The sequence below is a fragment of the Sorex araneus genome, chromosome 2, assembly GCF_027595985.1.
Source record: "Sorex araneus isolate mSorAra2 chromosome 2, mSorAra2.pri, whole genome shotgun sequence".
NCBI classification, from domain to species: domain Eukaryota; kingdom Metazoa; phylum Chordata; class Mammalia; order Eulipotyphla; family Soricidae; genus Sorex; species Sorex araneus.
This window is the reverse complement of record NC_073303.1, coordinates 4,698,443-4,704,925: the sequence shown is the minus strand read 5'-3', so window position 1 is coordinate 4,704,925 and position 6,483 is coordinate 4,698,443. Positions and strand designations below refer to the sequence as shown.

The 6,483-nt window shown below is 40.4% G+C and overlaps 1 pseudogene; it reads left to right on the top strand.

Moving 5' to 3' along the window:
- Window positions 1–5,139: 5,139 nt before the first annotated feature.
- On the top strand, window positions 5,140–6,073 carry LOC129402310 (olfactory receptor 2H1-like; annotated as a pseudogene).
- Window positions 6,074–6,483: the final 410 nt, after the last annotated feature.

Below are 6,483 nucleotides of genomic sequence, written 5' to 3'. Positions count from 1 at the left end.
CCAGCATCTCTCCCACCACCCCAACCCATACTCCCCCCACCCCACTCTGCCTCTGTGGCAGGGCATTCCCTTTTGTTCTCTCTCCTTTTAGGTGTTGTGGCTTGCAATAGAGGTATTGAGTGGCCATCATGTTGGGTCTATAGTCTACTTTCAGTCCATATCTCCAATCCCAAGTGGGCCCTCCTAGCACCATTTGCTTGGTGGTCTCGCTGTATCTGAGCTGCCTTTTCTCCCAGAATTTGAGGCCGGCTTCTAAGCTTTGGAGTAATCCTCCTGGTACTTACCTCTTCTATTCTTGGGTGTTAGTCTCCCATTTTGTTACTTTACATTCAACAAACAAATGAGTGCCATCTTTCTATGTCTGTCTGTCTCTTTCTAACTCATTTCACTTAACATGATACTATTCATGTTGATCCACCTATATGCAAATTTCATGACGTCACGTTTTCTAACAGCTGCATAGTATTCCATTGTGTAGATGTTTCAAAGGTTCTTTAGCTAGTCATCTGTTCTCGGGCACTTGGGTTTTTTCCAGATTTTGGCTATTGTAAACAGTGCTTCAATAAAAATATAAGTGCAGATGTCATTTCAACTATACCTTTTTGCATCTTCAGGGTATATTCCCAGAAGTGGTATTGCTGAGTAAAATGGGGGCTCAATTTTAAATTTTATGAGAAGCGTCAATACTGATTTCCAAAAGGGCTGAAACAGTCAGCAACCCACCAACAGTGAAGGAAAGACCCGTTCTACCCACATCCGCTCCAACACTGGTTGCTTTTGTTCTTCTGGATATGGGCCAGTCTATGTGGTGAGATGGTATCTCATTGTTTTGACCTGCATCTCCCTGATGATTAGTGATGAGCAGCATTTTTTCCTGTGTCTTTTGGCCATTCAGATTTCTTCTTTGAGAAAGTTTCTGTTCATTTCATCGTTCCTTTTTCTGATGGGGTTGGATGTTTTCTTTTTGTGGAGCTCAACTAGTGCCTTATATATCCTTGATATCAACCCCTTATCGGATGGGTATTAGGTGAATATCCTTTCCCATTCTGTAGATTGTCTTTGTATACTTGTCACCATAACTTTTGAGGTGCAGAAACTTCTCAGTTTAAAGTAGTCCTATTTGGAGAAAGGGACCCTTCTACACTGCTGGTGGGAATGCTGACTGGTTCAGCCCCTTTGGAAAACAATATGGACGATTCTCAAAAAATTAGATATTGAGCTCCCATTTGACCCAGCAATACCACTGCTGGGAATATATCCCAGAGAAGCTAAAAAAGTATAGTCAAAACGACATCTGCACTTATATGTTCATCGCAGTACTGTTTACAATAGCCAGAATCTAGAAAAAAACCTGAATGCCCTAGAACGGATGACTGGTTGAAGAAACTTTCGTACATCTATACAATGGAATACTATGCAGCTGTTAGAAAAAAAGGAGATCATGAATTTTGCATATAAGTGGATTGGCATGGAAAGTTTCATGCTGAGTGAAATGAGTCAGAAAGAGAGAGACAGACATAGAAAGATTGCACTCATCTGTGGAATATAGAATAACAGAGTGGGAGACTAACACCCAAGAATTGTAGAAATAAGTACCAGGAGGTTGACTCCATGGTTTGGAGGCTGGCCTCACATTCTGGGGAGAGGGCAACTCAGAGAAGGGATCACCAACTATAATGTGGTCAGAGGCCATGCGGGGGGAAGGGTGTTGCGGGCTGAATGTGGGCTAGAGACTGAGCACAGTGGCGACTCAATACCTTTATTGCAAACCACAACAGCTAATTAGAGAGAGAGAACAGAAGGGAATGCCCTGCCACAGTGGCAGGGTGGGGTGGGGGGGAGATGGGAATGGGGAGGGTGGGAGGGATGCTGGGTTTACTGGTGGTGGAGAATGGGCACTGGTGAAGGGATGGGTTCTCGAACTTTGTATGAGGGAAGCATAAGCACAAAAGTGTATAAATCTGTAACTGTACCCTCACGGTGATTCACTAATTAAAAATAAATAAATTTTAAAAATAAAATAAAAATAAAATAAAAAAACAGAAAAAATAAAGTAGTCCCATTTGTTTATCTCTGTTTCCACTTGCTTGGCCAATGGTGTGTCACCTTTAAAGATACCTTTAACTTCAGGGCTGGAGCAATAGCACAGAGGATAGGGCGTTTGCCTTGCACACAGCCGACGCGGGCTCGAATCCAGCATACCATATGGTCCCCTGAGCACTGCCAGGGGTAATTCCTGAGTGCATGAGCCAGGACTGACACCTATGCATCGCCAGGTGTGACCGCAAAAAAGCAAAAAATAAATAAACATACTTTTAACTTCAATGTCATGGAGGGTTTTGCTGACCATGTCTTCAAAGTACCTGATTTATTGTGGTTATTTTTAACATTTTAATAACACATTTGGAAAAAATAGTTTAATCTACTGGCCATTGACACCCACAGAAATTGTTTTGAGTTAGAACCAAAGCATGTTCTCATCGCCTACAATTAAGTCCATTTCCTGACTCTTATTCCATAGCAGATAACAAACACTTAGCATGGTCGAATAAAGGTATCTGTCAAGAATACCTCTGGGGCCAGGAATATTGCCCCGTAGTTGGAAGCATGTCTCAAGAGCTGGGGTAGGAGGCAGCTGGAATAAAAATGGGATCAGTAAGACAATGATAGTTGGAGGGATTGTTCAGGATGGGAGATGAATGCTGAAAGATAATGGACCAAACCTGATAACCTCTTGGTGTCTGTATGCAAACCATAATGCCCAAAAGTAGAGCGTGAGCTGGGGGGAAATTGTCTGCCATAGAGGCAAGGGGAAGTTTGGAAAGGGGCAAGGGGATACTGGAGATATTTGTGTTGGAGAATGTGCACTGATGGAGGGATGGTTGTTTGATCATTGTATGACTGAAACTCAAACATGAAAGCTTTGTAACTAGCTCACAGTAATTCAATAAAAAATTATACTTTGCAAAATATATGTGTGTGAATACATGTGTGTATAGCAGCAAATTGTGATGATAACAATCTATTGTATTCCCACGGAAGTACATACTTCTGCGTCTCTGCTCTCTCTAGAGACCCATCTCTCTCTCTCTAATATAGCAGCAGGCCGTATCCAAGAAAAGTTCCAGAGATGTCTACTGCTGAGTAAACAAGCTCTACACCACTGATCTCCCATCTAAAGACAGCTTGAGGATGTTGAGGATTTTGTAGGAGACCGTGAGGTTGCAAATTGCCATTTAGGTGCTTTGTCTGCTGTCTATCGGTCAAGAAACTACCATTGTGAATGAACCAACAACCTCAGTGCCTGGTTTGTTATCTTTCCTCAAGTTTGGGCAGGGAGTGTATGTGGAAAGGGGTGGGGATAAGAACATGTATTTTAAAAGGTAAGCAATTCAGGGATATTGCTTTCAGGAGTCAATTTTTATATATAATTACTATGTCGTTGTCTAGAATACTATCTTTACAGGCATAAATTCCTAATTTCAATTTGGTTAAATGGTATGTGACAGGAGCAGAGAAGATTTTCAGTGTGATGTTTTGTAGTACAATGCTGGTTATCTTGGAATATAAAGCCACAAGGGAAAGGTTGACAATATAGATTCATCAAGCAAAGTGAGGCCACTCATTGTCTTTCTTCAGTAGATGTCCAATTTTTCTACAGCAAGTTTTTTCTCTTTCTGTTTACTATAGTAAACTTTCCCAGCTAAACTCAATGTATTCAAATATTTATCTAAATATCAATGCTTTTATGTTTTCTTTTGGCACATCAATGTCTATCAATGCACTCAAATATTTTACCTCATGAAAGCATTCAAATATTTTATTTTACCATGAAAATACTTTGCCAGAGACATACATGTGATCACCATGGTTGTTTGCCTTCTTTTTTGTTATTAAAAAATGAAGGAACATTTTTCAAATCACCTAAGAGCAAAACCAAGGCAAAGTGTATGTAAATATTGCCAAGAAAAAAATAATTAAATCACTTACTCTCTTAAACTATGAAATGTACCTCAGATTTATTAGGCTGGGGCTTTTCTTTTTTCAGCCAAACCCAGTAAACTCAAGAATTACCCTAAAATCTGGTGGTGCTTAGGAAACATACACAGAGACGGTGCTAAGGATTGAACCGCAATGACCACCTGCAATGCACCTTCCCCGCCTTACCCCTGTATTAGATCTCTAGGCACTTGTCTAGGACTCTTAGAGAAAGAATTCTATTTTCTAATCCAAATATTTAAAGATATGTAGTAAGAAACATTTATTCAGAGTGTTTGTTTTGAAGGCTATTATTTAGGTTTTTCATCTTAAGATAATCAATCAACCTACTACAGACATATTGTGAACTCCAAAACTGGCCACGCAGAAATATGAAGCTTTTTAAATTTATTTTCTAAGCTTTGCAATTAATAAATTTAATGACACACTTATAAATAAATTTAAACATCAGTGAATTGTGTTAGGATGTGATTGCAGGAAAAGCATGTGGGTGTAGTTGCCACCAGAGTTAGAGATTTGCTTACCCAACTATAAATTATATTTTCTAGAGAGCACTAACTACAAAGATAGCAGAGCAATAATTCAAACAGGGAGATCGAATACATTTTCCTTAACTGTTATCAGTTTGTTGCTATGGGCAGTTACTGTCTTCAAACAAAAACAAATAACACAAGGGATAATCGTACTTATCTTTTTTTAGAAAGGTCCTAGGAAATTCTAAATAACCTATTTTTTTCTGTATCTCCTGCTGTGAAAAAAATGACTCCTATTTATTTACATTATTTAAATTTAACTTTTCTATCTCTGATCTAAATAACAATATACCAATCATGCTATTTTCTATTGTCTTTCTTTTGGCAGTCTGCCCATTGTCTATGCATTTTACCATCACAATTTGCTATGCACACCAAGTCAATCTTGACATACTAATATGTTTTCTAAATTCATATTTCCACTACAATACATTTGCTATTTCAGGACTGCACATAGGTCTCTTTTTTGATAGCAGTTTATCTCATTTCATTTTTTGCATTATTCCATCCTTCTGTTCTACTCAGTATTTCCATTGGTTAGGATGTCTGATTTTATTTCCACAGGCAGAAAACAGGAATGATCAAAACAGGTGATTCATCAGAAGCCATGAAAGAGACAAATTTTAGCCAGCCAGCAGAATTTATCTTACTAGGCTTCTCTGACCAGCCCCAGCTGGAGCTCGTTCTCCTCCTGGTCATCTCTGTCATATATATCATGACCCTACTGGGGAACACAGCAATCATATTGGTGTCGTATTTGAACCCCAAACTCCACACGCCCATGTATTTCTTCCTCTCCAATCTCTCCTTCCTGGACCTCAGTTTCACTACCAGTGTTGTCCCACAGATGCTCTGGAACCTCAGGGGCCCCAAGAAGACCATCACCTACACGGGCTGTGTGGTGCAGCTCTACATCTCCCTGGGGCTGGGCTCCACAGAGTGTGTCCTCCTGACCGTGATGGCCTATGACCGCTTCAATGCCATCTGCCGGCCCCTCCACTATGGAGTCATCATGCACCCCAGGCTTCTCCAGCAACTCACAGCAGTGGCCTGGATCAGTGCTTTTTGTGGGGTCCACAGTTCAGACCATCCTAGTTTTCCAGCTGCCCTTCTGTGGCCACAACAGGGTGGATGATTTCATGTGTGAGGAACCTGCACTGATTAAAATTGCCTGTGGCAACACAGCCTTCCTGGAAAATGAGCTCTCTGTAGCTAGCTCCCTGTTTGTGGTCACACCTCTGGGGCTTATCCTGGTCTCCTATGGCTGCATCGTTAGAAGTGTGCTCAAGATACAATCCACTGAGGGCAGGAAGAAAGCGTTTGGTACCTGTGGCTCCCATCTAATTGTTGTCATCTTGTTCTTCGGGACTGCAATGTGTGTCTACATTCAGCCTAAGAGTAAGTACACACAGAATCACACTAAGTTCCTCACCCTCTTCTACACTGTAGTGACACCCTCACTTAATCCTCTGATCTACACCTTGAGGAACAAAGAGTTTAAGTCAGCCTTAAAAAGGCTGCTGGTCAGAGACCCCCCCTAGGCTGAAGTGCAAAATCAATTCATGCTGACACCAAAATATTAAGGACTGTTAAGCTTTGTCATACTTTCTCTTCTCACTCAAAGTACTACAGCTAAATCTCAATAAAATTAGATCGTAATTTCCTTTCAATGACACCTGAAGTTGAAATCTTAGTCTCCTGGGGGGTAAGGAGTGAGACTATTTTGTAAAGATACAATAAACTAATAAATATTTTGTAAAAATATATATGAATATCTGTGTATATGTATGTATGTATGGACATCATGATCATCCTGGAGTTAATGTCCTACTGACATTATATAAATCCATTTTGTCATCACAGTAGTGAGTCTTCTGCCTCACAAAGTGAGAACTCTGATCATAGCATTGTGTGGAGGTTTGGGTTGACCTGAGGATGTTTTTCCTTCCTC